Here is a 23254-nt window from a genome sequence, read left to right as displayed (position 1 = left end):
TTCCTCTGCGCCGAGCGGTATGCGGCCTGCTCGCTGCCCGACCGCAGCGCGGCCCGGAGGTGGGGGCCGGCGGCGCAGGCCAGTCACCAGCCGTGTCTGGCAGCTGCCCGGGCCTCGCAGTCCCGCTCCGGATTCCCGGAGGGCCTCCTCTAGTCCATGCGACCAAAGCGGCTCTCGAGCGGCCCCAGACCGGTGCGGCTCCCCCGGCCCCAGCTCCTCCGCGCGAGGCCGCCGCCGGCTGAACCGCCCCCGCCCCGCGCCTGCCCTCCCGCCTCCTGGGTCCCACCGCGCCACCCCCCACACACTCCCGGCTGCCGCCGACCTCCGCAGGGCTCCGGAATCTAAGTTTGAAACAGAAGGTGGCCCTTGCTACGTCCCTTTTGGGGCCCGTCCCTTGGCCTTTCTAAGCCTCAGTTTCTCCACCTGTGAAATGGTCACCCTAACAACAGCGCTACCACGTTTGTGCCGCCCCGAGGTTGAGTGAGAAAAGGAACATGCCGGATCAACATCGACGATGTTCTCGTTTCTCTAGGTACCTCTGCTGTCCTTAACCTCCCGGGATCTTCCGCCCACCCTGCCCAGGGCCTCTTCTAATGGAGCAGACAGGGCGGCTTCACAGGTAGGCACTCTAGACGGCCGCCTCAGGGACCAGCGGAAGACTCTTCCTCGGGTTTATTTGCCCTCCAGGTTCTTTAAAAGCCTAAAGAGCAGTTATTTTCATTTTTTAAAATGATGTCATCGCGGTCTGAGAACAACCCGGCACGTAGTGATTAGGAGAAGTTGAGGGTGCAGACCCGGATGGCCTGGACTCTACAAATGGGTCTGAATAGAGAATGGCCACCCCGTGCCCTCTGGGCTCCTCTTTCCAAATGCAGATACCTCCCACCACCCCACCCCCACCCCCACCCCCATCCCCCTTCGGAGAGTGGACAGTCGTTCAGGCTTTAACCCTTTGGAGGAGCAAGAAAGGGAAAGCCAGAGCCCCCAGGCGACGAGGAAGGTGGGAGCCACTTCCCCCGCTGCCCACACCCGCCTCACCCACGCCCACGGCTGCGGTCAACAGAACACGAGGTGGGGTTGGAAAGCCCCGGGTTTCACCGGGCCTAACCGCCCACTTCTTTGCAAACGCGGCACGGTAAGAGCCGCTCTGCCTCGAGGTTCCCCGATATGGCCCTTCGTTTGGATACTGGAACTCCCTTTCCAGCCAGAGCCCCGAGGCCGAGAATCAGCCGCAGGAGGTGCGCTCCCTCATCCCCACTACACACGCTGCAGCCACAGACCGCAGAAATCCAGGTGGAGACAGGTCGAGAAAAACAGGTGCTATAAACATCCCAGTCCAGCGAGTTGGGAGACGCGGCTCGCAGGCAGCCCCTCCCCGCGCACACTCTTCCGAGCCGGGCACTTCCGGCCATCGTTGCGCTGCAGGCGGCTCTCGGAATCGGGAGGGGCGGACTCCATCTGTTTCTGAGGCCTGGCTTCCCTTTCCTGTCCCCAGACCCCCTAACTGCCTAACCTAAGGGTTTTCTCTGTACTTAGGATATACCTCCCTAACGGCCATTCGCAGACGGCTCCCTTCCTGCGCTGATTTTTTTTTAAAGGCTTCTCCCAGGGACCCCAGGCTGTGTGGCCAGTCTTCCGGAAATGCTGGCTCCTCTTACAAAGATGCATGAGGGGATGCTGCCCTAGGTTGGAAGGCAACCAACTAAATCTTAAAATGTAAAGTTTGATTCTGAATTTTTGATAGCACTTTTTGTTTTGGGGGAGGGGGTGATGGTGGGGAACAGGCTGGAGGCAGACTGTATTTAAAAGAGGAGGAAAAGGAAGGGGGGGAGTTAAGTATATGCAAAGAGTGGGTATGGCCGCATTAGAAAAGAGAATTGCCTTCCCAGCACTCTGGTTCCCAGTTTAGTGGGACTTTCTGAACCAGTCTCCTGAGCCTGGGACTTGTTGAGGTGCATGCAGCTCGCTGAGAAAGAGCCTGTTGGACAGAAAAAGACTCCACTGGGGAAAAGGCAGATGAAGTTCCACTGCCTGGGGCTAAGGGATTCAGACACAAAAATTGTCCCCAGAATCTCAGAGAATCTCATGGCTCCAGGAGAGAGTGGCAAAGAGCAAGGCAGGTTTGGAGATGATGAGTGAAACAGATCTGAACCACCAGTTTTCAAATGTGACTGTAAAAATAAGCTCTCACTAAATACTAAATAGAGCCCTGGTTTAAAAATGAAGTCACACCCCTTTTCCAGTGTGGGTGCTTACTCTTCAGTGGCTGTGCAGGGGAAACACTTGCCCAGCTCATTACACAGAACCCTACTTAGAACGTACTGTTAATTCCCTGTTATTACACATGAGAAAACTGAGGTCAGAGAGACTAATTAACTAGCAGAGGAGAGTTTCAAGCCCAGGGATCTGACTCTGGTGGCTACCTGTGGAACCTCTGCTGTAGGGTAATTGACTCTGATGCTCTTTCTGACCAGAGATTGAAATGACTCCACTTCAGCCTTCAGCTGCCTTTCACAGTGAGGAAGACATTGCTGTAACACCCACCAGGCTCTAGCAGGCCCCAGTGATTGCAGCTTCATTGAAATTGATGGTTTTCCTGAGGGGGCCATGCAACCTATTCCAAGACTCCAGAGTACAGAGGAACAGACTGCCCATAGGAGGAGAACTCTGAGTGGCCTGGATACAGTCATCAAGGTCAGGCCTTCCTGTGTGATTTCAAGACTACAAGGAGCCCCAAGTGGCCTTCTAACTAAAAAAATCAACCATAAAAGAACCATTGTGCTCAACACAGAATCAGATGTGTGCTTATAGGTCACTGCTGTCTCATCTTGGGCCACTCGCCAAGGCAACCCAAAGATATTTGTCTAGCTTTCCTAGTGTTTTTTAAAAGTTGAGTTAATTACCAAGCATTTAAAATTGGAAGATGGTACAAAAATATCTGGGTTTTCTTTCTCTTTCTTTTAGCTTCTCCCCCTAAATCTTAAGAGCTGGCCACACTGATGAGTTCTTCGTGGTCCACCCCAATCCCAGCCATCGCATCCTGGTTTTCACTCCCATCCTCCTGTTGGCCCATTAGCATTTGAATTTGCTGACCCACATCTCTCTCACTAAAATGCAGGTATTCACTGAAGAGGTAACTGTTGAGTCTAACTAGTCACATTCTGGTTTGGATATGTTTTCTGGAGAGCTGGTTATGATAGAACAGTTGAGGTAAGTTAAAGTGAGGGTAGGAGAGAAAGTAGGGCTCCCCTGGACAAGGCGCCCAGCCATACCAGAGCAGAGCAGATTGCTGAGATCCTGGAAGACCGCAAGATGAGAAATTAGTGTTTGAACAACTGACTTGGATGTCAGAACATCAGCTGCTTCCCAGAAGCTCGTCCTTTCATGTATCTTTGCAAACACCACACTTTCATTAGCATCTTGGGCTGCCTTCCCCAAACCTCCTTCTGGAAGTGCCTTGGGGAGTGTCCAGAAGCACACCCTGGAGGTGATTAGAGGGCTGCCGGCTCAGGCTGTGAGCAAGCCCAAAGGAATGGGTCTGGCTTTCAACCAGGACAGAACTGAGCCTGGAAGAGGAGCTGAATGAAGACGAGGACCAAGTGATTAACTGGGGTTTGAGCAGCCAGGAACTGAAGCATGGTCTCATTCACCAAGATGGTGAGCAGCTGTGCAATCTGAAATGTGGACCACAGGAGGGAAAACCATCTTCTCCGAACTTGGAAGCTTTCCTGCCAAAGCAGTTTACTGTGCCAGCAGAGAGGAGAGAAGATTTTGTGTGATGACGTGAAGGCGGATGAGATGGCCTTAGACAGACTACCTGATAGACCTTGGGACATCAGCCTTCCCCAGATGTCCATGGGGGAGAGTTTCAGCCCTGAATATTTGAACTTGGACCTTCTTGGCAGCAGTCCATAGGACAAGTGTGTCAACAGAGCCCCGGATGTGTACTCTGGGGTGTGGAGGGCGTGAATGTGATGAAGTACTTTTAGAGCTTTCAGAGAAACAGGAAATTCAGTTATCAGAGACAGGAAAGTCTGTCCACCTACTTTCAAACCCAGTGAATAGTGTGGCACTCAGACTTGTCACAACTGCCTTTGGAAAAGGCGACAAATTAAGAGAGCAGGAAAAGAGTAGGAAAGACCCCTTCAGGGAGTTGACTGGCTGGGTCAAGGCATGTTCTCTTCAGAGAGCCTCCTCTCACCTCCCATATTAGTGGGAGCCCCTGAAATCCCAGCGTTCAGCCTTGCCACCATCATCTGCTTTGTGTCCAATGGGACTAATCTCACGGTGAACTCGCTCCTGTTATGTCAGCCCTGAAATCCCCCTGGCTCCCAGAGGCCCTGTCTTTCTCCTATTCTGTGACCTCTCCCACCCTCCTCAGTCTTGAAACTCTTCTTCCATGACATCTGTAGTTCATAATCCATGATTAGCAAACTTTCCTTTATCCTCAGTCTATTCTCTGAGCATCCCCTTCACTTCTTTCCCTATGGGACCCCCAGCTCTCCCCTGAGTTCATTGCTGACCGCACAGCCTTCTCCAGTGGGGCCTGAGTTTTTTCTCCCAGCCTTCTTCCCTAGGCCTAGGGGGGAGATAGGTGTCCTCCTTAATCCTGATTGTCACCTCTGCAAGTGCTCTCTTGCATACCACATTCAGTTGCATCTTATCAGATTTTACCAATCTCTGCTATCTTCTCCTGACCCCCCGGCCATATTTTGGTTGCAGTTTTTCTAGATCTTGGTTCACCATCACTCTTTCCAACACTGTCTTAACTCTTGGTGGTTTGGTATACATGTCAATGACCCTTCCAATACCCAAACCTTTCAATCTCTTGAATTTCTGTCCTGCAGTGATTTTTCCCTCCCCTCAATCCATAGTTGTGATTACACATGACTGCAGTCCCTCCATAATCTCAATTGTATGCATCCTCCTATCTTTCCAAGTTATCCCCTTGCTTGATCTCAGTTATCCTCTGACCCAACGAGAACCTTCAATCAATTGATCCCACCACCCTTCACTGTTGCCCACCCCTTTGATGTTCTTACTCCCCTCCTGACCCAGTGTAAAATTTCATGACCATATCAGCTGGAGAAATACACCCAGCCAGGCTGCTTGACCTCGTTTGAAGTTCATACTGATGAAACTTAAGTGGGCCCTTAGTGCTTCCCAACTGTAATACTTAGGTTTCCCTGGTCCACTCACTCACCTAGGCTCCTGGATGACAGTTTCATACTTTATTTTTTCTTCTCAAACCCTTCATATTCCCTCCACACTCTCTATCACCTGAATTCTAAAAGAATCTATTGGGATTCTTTTTCCCCTGGGAAAATAGAAGGAGCCAAAGGAGAAAGCTGCAGATCCCTACCATCACATTTATCCCGTCCAGCAGTTTCATCTTCCTACTTTGCCTTTCCACCTACTATCTCAGTGCTGACTCATCCATCAAAAGCAAATTCCTCCACTTGTGTAGGCAATCCAGTCCCTCTCACCTACTCACGGACATTACTCAGTAATTCTTTCTTTCCTCTCCTACACCAAGTTATTACTCTGCTGGATTTTTTCCATCAGCATAGAAACATGCTATTACTTCATGTATCTTTAAAAAAAAGAAAAGTCTTTTAATGACTGTACTTCCCTTGGCAGCCTCTGTCACATTTGTATGCTCCAATTTAGAGCAGATCCCTCAGAAAACTCATCTGTACTTGCTATGCCCAGTTCCTCTCCTCCAGTCCTGTCTTACACCAACCCCACAATCAGGTCTGTGTCCCTCAGAGTTCCACAGAAATTATTCTGGCCCGAGTCACCATGACTTACCTAAATCCAGTGGTCAGTTCTCCGTTCTCATCTTATTAATAGCATCTGATATAATGGACCACATCCTCCTCCTCCATATATGTTTTTCCCTAGGCTTCCAGAGCATCTCACTCTCTTGGTTTCTGTCCTCACTGCACTCACCTTCTTGGTCTCTTCCATGGCTCCCCCTCTTTTCCCTGACCTCTAAATGTTGACTTGCCCAGGACTCAGACTTCAATCCTCTGCTCTTCTTTATCCACCTCTTTTGATGATCTCATCCAGATATGTGGTTTTAAATATAATCAGTACACCCATGACCCACATTTATATATCTAGTCCAAACCTCTGAGTTATCCTTGACTCTTGTCTTCTTCTCACATGCACATCAGATCTGGTAGGAATTAACTCTACCAACAGAATACACCCAGAATCCAAGCACTTCTCACCTCCTTCCTGGCTGCCATCCTAGTCAAAGACACCATCGTCTCTCTCCTGGATTACCACTGTGTCCACCTGTCCAGTGTCCCCACTTCTACTCTGGCCTTCAGCAAAGAAGCCAGAGTGATCCTTTTAGAATGTACTTTAGACCATATCTCTCTCTAATCAAAACTTCAAAAGCTCCCTCTCCTCTAATTTTTTTAGGGTTACACTTTAATAAATTCCTATTCCTCTCAGTATAAAAACTAGTCTTTATAATGGCCAAAACAGGTCCTGCGTTAATTATCTACCCACCTCTCCCAGCACTCACCTCTTTCTTCTTTGCAGTATTTTATTTTATTCTTTTTTTTGGCCAAGCTCCATGACTTGCAGGATCTTAGTTCCGCAACCAGGAATTGAACTCAGGTCCCTGGCAGTGGAAGCACAGAGTTCTAATCACTGAACCACCAAGGAATTCCCTGTCTTCCTCTCTGGATATTCCCTTCCTCACTCATTCTGGGAGCCCAGCCTCCTTGATGTAGATGTACCCTCTACCGAAACACTCTTGCCCAGAGTCTACTTCCAACTTTCTCATTTCTGCAGTCTTTATATTCTCAGCTTTTCAATAAGACCCATTTGACCACCCTGTGTAATACTGAAACTTGCCCTTTCCCTGCATCCTGACACTCTTGATCACTCTTAACCTGCACAACCTTGTTTTTCTTGTCCCCAAAGCATTTCTTATCTAACATACTATATGATTTATATATTTATGTTTATTGCTTATTATCTATCTTCCCCTCAACTCCACCCCCACAGGGATCTGTCTCTATATTGTTCACAAATATATCTGAGATGGCCAGAACAATGCCTGACACACGGTAGAGAAGCAAATGCATGTTTTTTGGAATGAGTGAAAATAATCCAGGTACAGAGGGACTTACTCCCTTGGCCATCCAAAATTTCTGTGCCAAGAACAAAGGGGAAAATGGAACCAGAAAGAGCAGCTGGAGCTGACCATAAACACATGATTCATGGACAAAGTCAGGTCAAGTTGGAATGATCAAACTGAGTGCTCATAATCACTAGATAGATAGATAGGTGATAGATAGAATTCCCCACATTGACTGCAGAAATGAGAAAGTTGGAACTAGAGTCTGGGCAAGAGTGTTCCAGTAGATGGTACATCTACATCAAGGAGGCTGGGTTCCCAGAATGAGTGAGGAAGGGAATATCCAGAGAGGAAGACAGGTAGATAATAAAGTGACTTTGTTTACCACATCAGTTCAGTTCAGTCGCGCAGTCGTGTCTGACTCTTTGCGACCCCATGAATCTCAGCACGCCAGGCCTCCCTGTCCATCACCAACTCCCGGAGTTCACTCAGACTCACGTCCATCGAGTCAGTGATGCCATCCAGCCATCTCATCCTCTGTCGTCCCCTTCTCCTCCTGCCCTCAATCCCTCCCAGCATCAGAGTCTTTTCCAATGAGTCAGTTCTTCGCATGAGGTGGCCAAAGTACTGGAGTTTCAGCTTCAGCATCATTCCCTCCAAAGAAATCCCAGGGCTGATCTCCTTCAGAACGGACTGGTTGGATCTCCTTGCACATATAGAGTAATAAAAGCCTGGGCCAATGACACTGACTTACCCAAGTTCCCATCATTGTCAGTTGCTTCTTAGCTGTTCTCCGAGCCCTAAGTGGGCCAATTACAGTTGACACTTGAACAACGTGGGTGTGAACTGCCTGGGTCTACTTGTATGTGGGTGATTTTTAATAAATGTAAAATCAGTACTCCCTATCTGCAGGTTTCTCATTAAGGGGTTCAATCAACCACAGATTGTTTAATCCATGGATATGGAGGGTCAACTGTATTCAGTAGACTATACCGTCTTTCATGAAGTTTTTGAGCATCCACGGATTTTAGTATTTGCAGAGACTCCTGGAACCAGTGCCCCGTCGATACAGAGAGACAACTGTACAGGTTGACAGAGCCACCAGAGACAGTAAAGGCCAAAGGACAGGATCCTACAAGTGGAGACTTTGAAAAAGAAACTCCTGTCTCTTCACCTCTTCCTTTAAGTGCCTTCTCAGTGAAGGATGCTGCAGTACCAGATGTCTGGGACAGTACCCAGGCCATTTCATCAGATTTCTGCCATTATTGGATGCAGATGGTTAATAGTTCTGCTTGCCTGGCCCCCACATGTCCACTGTTAACAGAGGCCTGGAGGCCTTGCCTTCCTTTCCCATAGGGATTACACCCTCCAGGTTGACTGCCAATATATTCCTTCTCGAAAGATGCCAGTGTTATGCAAGGAGCCTTTACACTAAAGATAAACCAGTTAAATGAGGCTCCTGAGGCCCTCCAGACATTTTAGATAGAGACTCTGTGGTATCAGCCGTGTAGCTGCACCAGGAGTTTGAGGCCAGAATAAGGTCTGGGGCAGGAGGCTTTACGGGTCCTGAGGCGAAGTAGAATCTCAAAGCCTTTACAGAGTTGAGGCTTCAGCTCATGACAGGCCTAAATAACTGCAGGCAGAACTTCCAAAGAACTCTAGGCAGAAGATCCCCCTTGACTAGACATGAAGACAAGATCCCAATTTAGAAGACAGACTCAAACCAACTTGCCTTTTTTCCAAAACAGGGGACTGTTCAGCTGCACCTTCATCTTAAGCAACATATGTGCATTGATGGAGCTTACCTGGTGCCAAGAAAGTGGTGAAAGGCATGGAAATAAGGTAAGCTGGTGTCATTTTCTCCATAGGAAACGTTCATTCATAAGGAAGGCATTCATCTTTGACATGAATAGGGATGCCCTCTGTGATTCAGATTAGACACAAAACACAGCGGAAGAAACAGCACTCCTGTATAACAATGTAATTTAAATTAGTTAAAAATATTTACCCGGTCCCATGAGAGAGGTCAAAGGGCTTAAAGTATATTCTCAACGCTCAATCTAACATCTCTTTCCTCCACTCACCATTGCCCCATTTTGGTCCTCTTCACTCTCCCCAAAGTCAGCTAACAATCCTCCCCCACCCTCTGTACCTCCATCACACACACACACGCACACACACACAGGTTCTTGATGCCCTTCCTCGATTCTGTCTCCTTGGACCTTTTCTTTTCTCCATTTCCAGTGTAATGATCCCTGGCCTCTCAGGCCCCTTTCAAGTCTTAGTTCTTCCCAATTCCCACTCTGATCAGCACAGTAGCAAATCAGCTGAGCTGGAATCTTTCTTAGGCAGTAGTTGGGTAAAGTTGTACATATTCATGGGGCAATATTGTATAATCCTATGCCTTTTCTCCATATCTCTTTTAAGGATGTGGTTTTAATATCCACATCCATCAGCATTTTCTTCCTGGGAGAAGAGAGAGTGAGGGAAGGAAAACAGTGAGGGGAGTCAGAGTGTGTCTGGGGAAGGGACAAGGCAGAGGTTCTTTTGATCTGCTCCTTACATTCAGCTCAGATGCCTACACTGGACAGTGCCCAGGTTATTGGTAGATTCTGGGACATTCCTATGTTAGCATAATCAAAAAGAAAACTGAACAAAACCAACAAGAGGTTAATGCACAAAGTCAAAGTAGAGAGGAATCTCTGGGCCTCCGAACTTGACTTGAAACATTCCGAATGAAGGCGGGAGCTGGGAGAAGAAAAAAAACCGAAAACTGTGTTTTTATTATTTTTTTTCTGATTACAAAAGTAATATATGTTCAATGTAGAAAACCAGAAAAATACAGAAAAGTATAAGAAGGGATTGGAAAAACAAAAGAAGTAACACTTGTGTTCCCGCCACCCAGATATAATCAATATGAACTTATTTGTTTACATTTACAATGCATGCATATTGTTTTTTAATCAAATTATAAACATAGTATATACGCACTTTTAGAAATTTTTTCTCATTTAACAATGTATCATAATTTCCCCAAGTCATTAAATATTCTTACATACAATATGACTTGTTAAAGCTGTTTATGATTTTATACTGTGGATTTACTGTCATGGATTTGACCGGTTTTATATAGGAGAGTAGGTTGTTTCCAAGCATAGAATTTTAACTGTGGCAAGGTTGTCTGCACCACCTGTGTTTTTGGACAATCTAACCTTCTTCCCTTACCAGCAAGTAAGGATCCCTTCAAAGTTCTAGACCAAGAGAACCCTGCATTGGCAAAAGTAACTCCTCCCAAGCATTCAGCTATCTCTGTGTCCTTCAGAGAAAGCCTGGCATTAGGCTTACTCTGAGCATCAGAGTTGGAGAAGACAATGGCAACCCACTCCAGTACTCTTGCCTAGAAAATCCCATGGACGGAGGAGCCTGGTAGGCTGTAGTCCATGGGGTCACTAAGAGTTGGACACGACTGGGCGACTTCACTTTCACTTTTCACTTTCATGCACTGGAAAAGGAAATGGCAACCCACTCCAGTGTTCTTGCCTGGAGCATCCCAGGGACTGCTGTCTGGTGGGCTGCTGTCTATGGGGTCGTGCAGAGTTGGACACAACTGAAGCGACTCAGCAGCAGCAGAGCATTAGAGTAAGGATAGTTACTCTTATGGCCAGGCCATTCTTGAGCAGATGGAGGGAAAATATTTGTCATTCTAAATCAGGGAGTCCACCCAACTCATTCAATGCAGTCATCTTCAAAAATATTTTTTTGTGCTAGTCCTGAGCTAGATATTATAGAAGAAAAGATATGGTTTCCATGTGACATAAACCTGCACTCTTTGTGTGTCGACAGACATAGAGGTGTGAAAGAGTCAGGTAGAAACAGATTATGTGTGAATGACTACGTGCTAACTCTGTGGTTCGAATCACAAGTGCTTTAGGAGGTGAGAAAACTATAAGCACAAGGTAGACTTGAGCAGTCTGGGAAGGTGGAGCTTGGAGGCAGGGTAGGCAAGGAGCATTCCATGTGGGAGGGACACAGAGGCCAGAAAGCACAGGAGGCGAGAAGGAGGTGCATGTGGCTGCAGTCTGAGGTTGAGGGGGAAGTGGTCCGTCTAATTGGATAAGTCATATATGGGGCACATGCAGAGAGGGTCAAAAAGATGTTTGGCCCTAATTCTGTAGCTGTTTCCCCTTGTACCAGAGGTGTCACATCAAGAGAGGAAATGTCTAGTCAAATTCAGGCTGAGTTGTTTTTGTTTTTTGGTGTGTGTGGGGTAGCAGGGTGGGGCCAGGGGAATGGTTTATAAATAGAACTTCTCGAAGCCTTTAATATTGTTTATGAATGTGGCAAGGTCAAGAGAGGAGGGAATCCGACTTCCCAAGAGTCTTCGACCACAGAACTCTTGTTACCATGGACCATCTCCTTGGGTGTTCCAGGAGACACAATTAGGGGCTGGTGAGGACTTCCTCGGTGGTGCAGTGGATAAGAATTTGCCTGCCAATGCAAGGGACACCAGCCTGATTCCTGGGCCGGGAAGATCCCGCATACCACAGGGCAGCTAAGCCCATGCACTGCAACTACTGAGCCCGCGCTCCACAAGAGAAGACAGCACCACGAGAAGCCTCTGCCGCACAACCAGAGAGCAGCCGTCACTCGCCACAACTGGAGAAAGCCGGTGCGCAATGACAGGTTTTCCAACTGGAGAGCAGCACGTGAGGGAAAACAAAGTTTTGCAAGGTTAATCTCATAGTTAGAATGTAAGGTGAACAAGAGAGCAAACAGCCTGGATTCACGCAATACAATTAGATGATTGAATAAAGACTCCAGATAAGTGGGCAGGGTTGGAGCATACTGGAGCCGAGAATGAAGAACAAAGCACTGATTGAATGCAGAGTCTGCTATTGGGCTCTAGAGAGATTCAAAAGTGTCAGAGTTCCTAGGTCTTTTAGGAGTTTGAATCCATTCATTAGGATTTTCATTGCAATGCACAGAAATCAACTTGAAGCAACTTAATAAAAAAAGAGTGTTTTTAAGGAAATAGGGATACTTCTTGAGGAGCTGAAGCCATGTACTGGAAAGTTGGCAAAAAGTCCCCTGTCCATCTGGTCTCAGCTACTCTGTGTCTGCTTCATCGTCCTCATATTATTTCTCTCTCCTCTTCTGTCCTCTAACAACCCCTCCCCTCTCCCCTCTCCCCTCTCCGCCCCTCACCCTTCTCCCCTCTCCCTCCTCTCATTTGTGGAAGAAAATGGCTTCTCTACAGCTCCTGAGTTTGCATGTTACACTGTTTGCATGCCAGAGTTCCAGGTATATCAGAGGCTAAATCTCCGTCTCTTCTTCCCAATTTCAGGTTTCCAGTGGAAAGAATCTCGTCGACCAGCTTGGGACACATCCTACTCTAACTAAGGGGACAGGTTTTAAAATTGAAACATGGCTTCAGGAGGCTTACCCTATGAATAGTGTTGGGGGACCACTACCAGGAACAGGTGTCTGCTATTGAGTGATGCTGGGCTTCCCTGGTGGCGCAGTGGTAGAAGACCCACCTGCCAATGCAGGAGACTCGAGTTCAATCCCCTGGAGAAGGAAATGGCACCCCACTGCTGTATTCTTGCCTAGGAAATCCCATGGACAGAGGAGCCTGTCTCTGTCCAAGAGGGCTACAGTCCAAGGGTTGGCAAAGACTCGGACATGACTTAGTGACTAAATAACAACAACATAGAGTGATGCTATGGTCTTTCATTGGAAGCATGCTTCTGTAAGAGTTGAGCATGAGCACACTATTGTTGAATGAACGGATAACTAGGAAGCTTTAAGGCAACCTCGTTAGAGCCCGTACTCTTGTCCCTTTCCGAAACTCCTTCAGTCTCCCAGTTCTATAAAAACCTGCAAATGAAGGAAGCAGGATACACAGTGGTTATTAGCACACGTCTGGGTTAAATTGTCTTATTTTGGATCCTGTCCTGGAGGACTTGAGCAAGTGATGGAACCTACCTGAGCTGCAGGTTTCTCACCTCTAGAATGGGGATCATGAGGATTAACTAAGACAACATGAGTAAAGTGCTCAGAACAATGCACCTAATTATGTTGAAAAAGTGAAGGTGCAGTCGCTCAGTTGTGTCCAACTCTTTTCAAACCCATGGACTGTAGCCATGTGTCTCCTGCATTGTAGGCGGTTTCTTTACTGCTAAACCATTGGGGAAGCCCTGCAGATTGGGTCAAAGGAAAGAGAAGCAGAAAGTGGAGTGGGTTCAGATACCAAACTCAAATACCAGGCTTCTCTGTCTATGGGATTCTGCAAGCAAGAATACTGGAGTGGGTTGCCATTCCCTTCTCCAGGAGATCTTCCCAACCCAGGGATTGAACCCAGGTCTCCCACATTACAGGCAGATTCTTTACCATCTGAGCCACCAAGGAAGTCCAGTTATGTTAAGAACATAAGTTTTAAACAAAAATTAACTGATGGAGGGGGCTTCCTGGTGGCCCAGTGGCTAAGACTCTGTGTTCCTAATACAAGGGGGCTCGGGGTCAATCCCTGTTCTGGGAACTAGATCCCACATGCCACAACAAAGACCCATTGCAGCCAAATAAATAAATAAAATAATTTTTTAAAAGAATTAGAAAAAGAAAGAAAATTAACTGATGGAGCTGAAGTTGACAGGAGCGGATCCAAATGTCTTTGATAAACAGGGCAAAAGAAAGATGAATTGTCAGATGGGCAAGTGGTCAGCTTGGTTCTCCAGATATCTCCAGGAACGTGGCCTTTGGAATAAGAGGTTTGGGGAGAAAAATAAGCCACGAAGATCTTATGGCGCCAACAGGGACTTTAGAGATCACAGGTCATATGCGCCAGTCACACTCCCTTTTGTTCCTAGAGATTTAATATCTACCAGCCTATTAAATGGTCATGATTTGGAGGAGAGAAGACAAGAAGAGGAATTACTTTCAGCTGGCCCCGGTCTTTAACTAACCCGGGGTACAGCATCTTTCAAACACAAAGGAGACCATGTGTAAAACATTAGTTAAATTCAGATATAAATCTAGTCTTTGACCAGTCCAAAGCTAATCAATATGCTTTTCTACTCTCTTTGAACTTTGCGTTTTCTGGCAACAACGAAAACCCCAAACCCCATCCAAAACCATCGTCCAGACAGCCCAACTCCTATGCTCCCCTCTCTCGTGTCACGTATTGTTGACAGAACTCCTCTCATTACCACATTCATTCCAGTGGTGATTCAAATTCTTCTGCAGAAATGGACTTGAAAGACAGAAAATTGCTCTTGTAATCACTTAATAAGGAACCCTGGACAAGGAATACAGGACTATGAATATAGATTTACTCTTAGCTTTTATGGACGCATTTCCCTCGGTTATTTTCATTGAAAATCATGATGAACTAATTTAAATAGCAAGGTAAACTGAGATGGAAAATGATCCATAATAAGAATTTCGATGGAAAATATAGATTGGCCTGGTCTTCAGCACATCAAGGATTCTCTTGGTTTCAATTGCAAATTCAGAGAGATTTGAAATGTGTTCGAATGTGTCAGTTTTAGGCAGAACTAAACTACGCTGTCCCTTTCCAAAAATCAAGAATCTGCCCTGGAAAAAAATCATGCAGTATGATGTGCAAAGCAGAGGGGGAGGAAAGAAAGTAGTGGGTGAGAAAGACCCACCCAAGGACTGCAGCCAGCTTCCCCAGGAAGATTCATGACCACGCTTCAATCCTGTCCTGTGATTCTTTCCAAGGGATTTTACTATAAATCACTAAAAGCAACCGCTGCTGTTACCAGAGCTATCTTTGCCTCAAAAAGAAGAAAATTCAGGACATGCAATATAATCCTCTCGCTATCTAAGAGAGAAACCAGCCCATTTGTCATAAGAACTGAAAACACCAGCTATGTAGTATATTAAACATTAGCGTTTCATCTTTCATAAAAGGGGGGGCACGCATAGGATGTGATTGGATGCAACCATGATAAAGGGACTTAAATTGGATTGACTAACTATAACCTACAAAAACCATTGTAGTACAAATCCTTTTCAGTAAAAGGTAAGAAAATTCTATCAACACTTTTTTTTAACCACTCTGAGCTATTCACAACAAATAGATCCTTACTCTTAGCAGATGTATAAGCATTTATGTAATGCAGGGGTTTCATAACTTGAAGAGTGTCATCAAAGTCAGAGCTGATACAGTGTTCCTCCCTTTGACTTGAATGCCTTCTTCTTCCCTATATAGGGTGATTATTGCTTCACAGTGTCCCCGGTATGAAAAGACTTTGAAAGGTCATTTGCCTTGCATCCCAACTAGCTGCATTAGCATTACCAAGGAGAGGCTGGTTAGAAATGCACAGTCTTGGGGTCCACCCCAGTCTTACTGGCTCAGCTTCTGCATTTCGACAGGATCCCCAGGTGATTCATAGGCGTAGTGAAGGTGAAACTGTGCCACCCTAAGCCATCCTGCTGCCTCTGAGCAAAGCGTGCACATCGGAATGGATAGACTGGTCTGCTTCAGCCAATTTCAGGTCCTTTATAGTTTATCCTGTGTGAGTCATTGAGAGGAAAGAGGAAATACACTCATTTAAGGAGGTCTTGCTTAGCCTAACAAAGCTAGCAACTTCTTCAATACATTCAGGTTCCTATTCTTGGAAGAACTGCTGCTCTGTGTCCTGTTGCTTGGTCATGTTGACTCTTTACGACCCTTTGGACTGTAGCCCACCAGGCTCCTCTGTCCATGGGATTTTTCAGGCAAGAATACTGGAGCGGGTTGCCATATCATTCTCCAAGGATCTTCCTGACTCAGAGATCGAACCCGAGTCTCCTGTGTTTTCTGCATTGCAGGCGGTTTCTTTACCGCTGAACCATTTGGGAAGCCCTGCAGGTTGGGTCAAAGGAAAGAGAAGCAGAAAGTGGAGTAGGTTCAAATACCAAACTCTAATAAAGTAAGGGTAGCACAGAAGCTGAGACTGTGAGGGATGGGGAGAACAGTTTCACCAAATTACCAGTTCCAAAATTGTCTCTGCACTGTGGGTGATTTATAGCCCTGGAAGCTTAAAGGCTTGAGTCTCTTTCTGTATTTTATTTCAGATTAGGAATTTTTATCTAGTACTTTCCTGCAGTTTAAAATGAAGGCCCTGGAATTACAAAAATGAATTTATCTGGTGGGCTGTGTTCATTTTGTAGTTATCCTATAGGTTTCAGATTTGTTACAGAACTGGAATCTGGACAATAGAAAAACTCTCTGTTGGTTAATGGCAGCCAACTTCTAAACCAAAACTGAAGGACATAGGATAATTATGTATATGTTTCAGTGTCCTCAAATTTAGCTGCACATTAGAGTCCCCTAGATAAAAGGTTTTTACACAGCTTTCTTGAGGTATAACTGACATATAATAAGCTGTATATATTTTAGGTGTACAGTAGGAAGAATTTTGATATGTTATACATCTGTGAAACTATCACCATGATCAAGCTAATCACCCCTAAAGTTTCCTTGTGCCCCTTGGCAACTCCTCCACCCATTCTGCGACAACTAATTGTTTTCTGCCACCATAGGTTAGTTTCCATTTTCTAGAATTTTAATTTAATGGAACTATACTTTTTTTTTTTTTTTTTTGAGGGGGGAGACCTGATTTCTCTTACTCAACATAATTATTCTGAGATTCATCCACATTGTTGCCTATATTACTACTAGTTTGTCCTTTTTATTGCTGAGTAATACTCCATTGTATGAATATACCACAATTTATCTTAACCATTTACCAGTGAAAGACATTTGGGTTGTTTCCAGTTTTAAACAACTATGAATAGCACTGCTATAAACCTCCATGAACAAGTATGAGCATATGAGTTTTCATTTCTCTAGGTAAATACCTAAAAGTGGGTATGGTAAGTATACATTTAACTTTAAAAGAAACTGCCAAATTGTTACCCAAAGTGACTGTACAATACCATTTTGCTTGCTTACCAGAAATGTATGAGTTCCAGTTGCTCCACATCCTCTCTAGGAATTGGATTGGTATTGTCAGTATTTCTAACTTTAGCTGTTTGAATAGATGTATAATTGTATCTCCATCGTGGTCTTAGTTTACATGTTCCTAGTGACTGCTGTGGAGAAGGAAACGGCAACCCACTCCAGTGTTCTTGCCTGGAGAATCCCAGGGACGGTGGAGCCTGGTGGGCTGCTGTCTCTGGGGTCGCACAGAGTCGGACACGACTGAAGCGACTTAGCAGCAGCAGCAGCAGTGACTGCTGACGTTGAGAATCTTTTCATGTGTATGTTCGCCATCCTCATATCTTTTTTGGTGAGAATCTTTGAAGTCTTTTGCTTATTTTTTAATTGGGTTTTGTTTTCTTAATTGTTGAGTTTTAAGAGTTCTTTATGTATTCTGAATATAAGTCCTTTGTCAGATATATGATTGATAAATACTGTCTCTCAAAGGGCAGAAGTTCTTAATTTTGATAAGGTTTAATTTATATTTTCTTTAATGGGTTGTACTTTTGGTGGTATAACTGACCAAAGATCACAAAGATTTTCTTCTAGGTTATTTTTCTAGACATTTTATAATTTTAGGTTTTATATTTAGGTCTATAATCCATTTGGAGTTAGTTTTTATGTATGATGCAAGATATGTAATGATGTTTACTTTTTGCATAGGGATATTCACTATTTATTGAAATGACTGACCTTTCTCTATTGAATTGCCTTTGTACCTTTGTGCAAAAGCCAATTGACCATATATTTGTGGGTCTTTTCTAAAGTCTCCATTCTGTTCCACTGATCTATCTTTATACCAATATCACATAGCCTTGATTACTATAGCTTTATTATTAGTCTTGAAATCCAACTTTATTCTTTCTCTAAATAAGAATTTTAGAATTAACTTAAATTTTACAATATTTGTCAACTTCTGGGTTTAAAAAGTCTAATGGGATTTTGATTGGGATTTGATTTTATCAATCTATTTGGGAAGAACTTACAGCTTAACAATTTTAAATATCCCAATCCAAGAACACAGTATATCTCTCATAAGTGTGATCATTTTTTAATCTCTTTTCAGCAATGTATTTTCAGTGTACAGGTCTTATACTGCATTTTTGAGATTTAGTTTTAAGTAGTTGATACTGTTATGCCCTTGTAAATGTTTATGTAAGTTCAGTTTCCAACTGTTTGTTGTAACTATTTAGAAATACAGTTGATTTTTTAAAATATTGATCTTATGTCCTGCAGCCTCACTAAACTCATTTATTAGTCTTATAGCTTTTTTAGGTTCCATAGAATTTTCCACATAGATATTATGTTTTCGAGAGTAAAGACAGCTTTACTTCTTCTCGTCTAGAGTGGCTTCCTTTTATATATTTTTTCTTGCCTTATTGTACTTGCTAGAAGCAGTAAATTGCTAAATAGAAATAGTGACAGTGGACAGCCTTGCCTGTACTTGGTCTTAGAGGAAAGAGAGCCAGTCTTTTCCATTAAGTGTGATGTTATCATTAGGGTTTTCATAGATGCCCTTTCGCAAGTTGAGAAGTTCCCTACTTTGCTGAGAGTTGCTTTTTTAAAAAATCAGAAATGGATCTTGAATTTTGTCAGGTCTGCATCTATTGAGCTATTCTTATGGTTTTTCTTTTAAGCCTGTTAACATGGTGAATTACACTGATTTTCAAATATCAAACTAACCTTGAAATCTTGAGGTAAATCCATTTGTTTACTATTTATTATCATATATATATATATGTATATATATATAGTTAGATTCCATTTGCTAAAACTTACTTAAGAATTTTTACATCTATACTCATGAGATATCAGTCTCTGCTTTTCTTTTATTGTGATGTTTTTGTCTAGTTTTGGTATCAGAGTAATTCTAATCTTATAGAATGAGTTGGGATATGTTCCATCCCCATCCCCTTCAAGTTACTTGAAGTGTTTGTATATAGAATTAATATTATTTCTTCCTTAAATATTGGATAGAATTCATCTTGGACTAAAATTTTCTTTGTGGGAAGATTTTTAACCACTAACTCAATTTATTTAACAGATGTAGAGCTATACTGGTTATCTATTTTTGTTTGTTTGTTTGAATAATAAATTCTATCCAAAAAATTTTATATTTTCCTCTAAGTTGGTCATATTATTGGCACAAAGCTATTCTTGATATTATCTTATAGTAATTTTAATATCTGTAGAATACATAGTGATATCACCTCTCTCAATCCTGATATTAGTAATTTGTGTCTTCTTTCTCTTTTTTTCCTGATCAGTCTGGCTAGAGGTCTATCAATTTTACTAATCTTCTCAAAGAACCAGCTTTTAATTTCATGTATTTTTCTCCATTGTTTTTGTTTTCTGTTTCACTAATATCTTCTCTAATCTTGATAATTTACATTTTTCTGCTTAGTTGAGGTTTAATTTGCTCTTTTTCTAGTTGCTTATGGTGGTATCTAAAGTCATTGGTTTAAGGCCTTTCTTCTTCTGTACTATGTTTAGTGGTATAACTTGCCTATAAATACGTTTTGGCTAAACTTCAGAAATTTTGATATACTGTGTTTTCATTTAGTTCCAGATTATTTCTTAATTGCCCTTTTGATTTCTTCTTTGACCTGTAGGTTATGTAGAAGTGTGCAAATTCATTCCCAAACAATTGGCTACTTTCCAGATATCTTTCTGTTATTAACATTTAGCTTAATTCCTCTATAACAAAAAAACATTCTTCTGATTTGGATATTTTAAAATTTCTTAAGACTTAATTTGTAGTTAGACTATGGTCTATCTTGGAAATTTTTCTGTGTGCTCTTGAAAAGAATAAGTACACTGTTAAGTGGAATGTTCTTAAAAATGTTAAGTTAAATTAGTTGATAGCATTGCTCAAGTCCTCTATATCCTTACTGATTTTCTATTGTACATGTTCCATCAATTAGTAAGAGAAAGATTTTGAAATCTTCAACTATAATTATAGATTTGTTTTTTTCTCTTTTACAGTTCTAAATATCCCACCACCAAAGCCACACATGATAAAAATCAATTCAGAACCTCTGGGGGCGTGACCCCAGCCATCATTATGTTTTTAACTCCCCAGAGTGATTTGGGCTTCCCTGGTGGCTCAAATGGTAAAGCGTCTGCCTGGAATGCAGGAGACCTGGGTTTGATCCCTGGGTCTGGAAGATTCCCTCGAGAAGGAAATGGCAACCCGCTCCAGTACTCTTGCCTGGAAAATTCCATGGATGAAGGAGCCTGGTAGGCTACAGTCCATGGGGTTGCAAAGAGTCAGACACGACAGAGCAACTTCACTGGTAGAGTGATTCTCGTGTGCAGCCAGGTTTGAGAAACGTCGCCTCATGCAGTCCACATTGTGAATTCAACAGATTCTCAAATGCATTATCTTATTTAATCCTCATGCCTGCCTTTGAGTTAGGCATTATTCATTTCTGTTTTACCTAAAATGAAATTAAGTCCTAGACATTTGTCTAAGATCACACAGTTGACCAGAAAGCCTAGCTGGGGTTTGAACCCAAGTGACCTAATTCATAGTTTATTCCTTTGAGGTACTTACATTTTGTTCTGTGAGCTATGTTTATTGACTAGAATTCTATCTGTATTTCTATTCTATCCCCCTAACACACTCTTTTGGGTTGTGGGCAGAAGTTGTGTCTAACCCAAAACTTATAATTTTCACTGGACCTACCACAGTGTCTGTCCCCTGGAGACGATTCTAAGGTTTTTCTTTTTTCTGTTGAGAGATCTAAGTATCTGGGTTCATGTCACCACATAGTCATCCATCTGCCTTTTTCATAGTCTATCCACAATCTAAGGTTTAAGTCAAGCTGTAATTAACACTGGCACACAAACTCTTCTCCAGAAACCTTCTCGGGCTGCAGACTGTCAGCCTGCTTCACTCCACTAATACACAACATTGGCAGCCTGGGCCCAGAATTAGCCCTGAGCTACCCATACAAGTTTGGGGCAAGATTATGAGAGAAGAGCAGCCGGGGATGGATGGTTTGTTTGAGTGCTTCCAACAGGAGAAGTAATGATGAAAGAAGTCTTGCCCATGCCAACCCCTCATTTGTACTTGGCTGTCAGGGGTTTCTGGCTGGTCTTTTTCGATTTGTCATTATTTTTTTCCAGAGGTTCTGGGTTTGCCTGCATGTGTCTGCTGCTATGTGGATGCTATGATTAATTAAGTTGGTCAACGATTAATATTTAAAGATCAGGAGTGATTTGAATCATTCCTCCAGAGGAGTTGCTCAACTGCCTCCAGGGAAAGGGATTAGCCCCCCCAAAATGGATCATTAATGTTTTTGAGATAGTGTGCCTTTCAAAGAGACAGATACCTCATAATTTGTTTCACCATTCCTCTGCTACTGTCCATTGTTCATTGTTTCCAGTTTTCACAGTTATCAGTGATTCTCCCATAAATATCTATATTCATATAAAGATTTCCTTCCCCCTTCTTTTGAATTATTTTATTTGTAGAAATTTCCAGGAGTGCTATTACTATACAGAAGGGCTTGAGTGATTTTAAGGGATTATGAGCTCTTAAAAAGGCAGTACCACAGAGTTCATAGCCCATGTCACATCTTGATTAGTTGAATTAATTATGACAAGGAAGAGCCAAGTTATTTCCTAAAGCATCACTCACTGTCCAGTCTTATCCCACAGAGTGGTGTGAGCAGTACTAGATAAAGGCATCTCCATCACCTCATTCTTTATTCCACCAAAACTCACCTAAAAAAAAAAAAAATCCTCACACATTTTAAGCGATGAGCTTTTGGAATAAATTTAAGGAACTCCAGAACGAAACCATGGAACAAATCAGTGACGCACCTCCTGAGATAAATGCTGTCTTGGAAATGAAAGGAGAGCATGCAGTGTGCGTGGCAGTGGGGACAGTAGGCAGGGGGGACAGTAGGGCGAGGGTACAGGTCAGATATGATTGGAACGTTGGTGTCACAGTTGTCCCCTGCAAACTGGTTTCTGGGAGCTGGGTGCAGACAGCCTGAGTTGAAAGCCAAACACAGACAGCAGCTGTTGAGGATGTAAAGTCTCTGGCCAGAGTGGATAGGGAGATGGGTGTGGTCACCCATAGACCAATTTCCACCCCACCCTATGAGCCCAGTGACAGAGGCTGAGAAGAAAGAACTTCCCGTGTTGCATTCCAGTGCTCCTTTCTGGGCTTAGTGGGAATCTTCGAGAATGCAAGAGACTGGTTGCCAGGCCTGATTACCCTGCACACACTCCCTCAACTGGGTTCCCCTGACAGTCACCGAGACTCCGGAGAACACCACGACCAGCCACACTGGCCCTGGATGGCTGCACTGCACTGCCCATAGCCCCAGGTATAAAGTACAAGTAAATCCTACAACCATCCTCTCGGGACTGTGGGGAAAGTGCAGGGAGCCTGAGGATCTTTCCTGCATTGCACAAGGAAGCGCTGATCCACCAGATCACCACCGGCCCCTTCTGCAATTTCTCAGAACCTCTGACAAGAGCCCTTAGGCTGCATCACTGAGCAAGGAATCTTCATTATTCATTTCAACATCACTCTTCTTGGAAACCCTGACTGCTCCACTCTCCAGAAATAATCCATCAAACTTCTCCCTTTGTTGAAGTCACACTGTGAAAACTCCCATAATCAAATTCCCCATGTTCGGATCTCTGCTGATGTTATTATGTAACAGCGGAGTCCAGAGCAAAGAGTGGGGCAGACTGACATCTCTTTTTTTTTTTTTTTTCTCAGCCTTTTAACTTTTTATCATGAAATGTTTTAAACATACACAAAGTGAGACAGAATGGCGTAGTGAACCCCATGTCCCTCCCACCCAGTTGGAACAATCTCTACAGGCGCTGATCTTGTTTCAAGGAGCACCCCATCCTACTTCCATCCCCTCCCCCACAAATATGCACATTTCCTTAACTGGAAATTTTTTTTTTATGTGGACTATTTTTAATGCCTTTCTGAATTAGTTACAGTATAGCTTGTTTTATGTTTTGGTTTTTTGGCCTCCAGGCATATCGGATCTTAGCTCCCTGAGCAGGGATTAAACCTGCACTTTCTTGCATTGGATGGCAAAGTCTTAACCATTGGATCTCCAGGGAAGTCCCTAACTGGAATTTTTAAAAGCAAGTCCCAGACACAATGTCATTTCACTTGTAAATACTCC

At 43.8% G+C, this 23254-nt stretch overlaps 1 long non-coding RNA gene across 2 annotated transcripts in view; it reads left to right on the top strand.

Moving 5' to 3' along the window:
- Positions 1 to 246: 246 nt before the first annotated feature.
- The window catches only part of LOC138989909 (uncharacterized), a 64037-nt gene continuing 41029 nt past the window's right edge, over positions 247 to 23254 (top strand). Inside the window, exons 1-3 of one of the 2 annotated variants that reach the window (XR_011466097.1) lie at positions 247 to 619; positions 8848 to 8941; positions 20073 to 22429. This is a non-coding gene — a long non-coding RNA (uncharacterized lncRNA). The remainder of the gene's footprint in view (positions 620 to 8847; positions 8942 to 20072; positions 22430 to 23254) is intronic. The other variant, XR_011466096.1, reaches the window with a different exon arrangement.

Source organism: Bos mutus, chromosome 11 (genome assembly GCF_027580195.1).
Source record: "Bos mutus isolate GX-2022 chromosome 11, NWIPB_WYAK_1.1, whole genome shotgun sequence".
Taxonomy (NCBI): domain Eukaryota; kingdom Metazoa; phylum Chordata; class Mammalia; order Artiodactyla; family Bovidae; genus Bos; species Bos mutus.
This window is presented reverse-complemented; position numbering and strand designations above follow the sequence as displayed.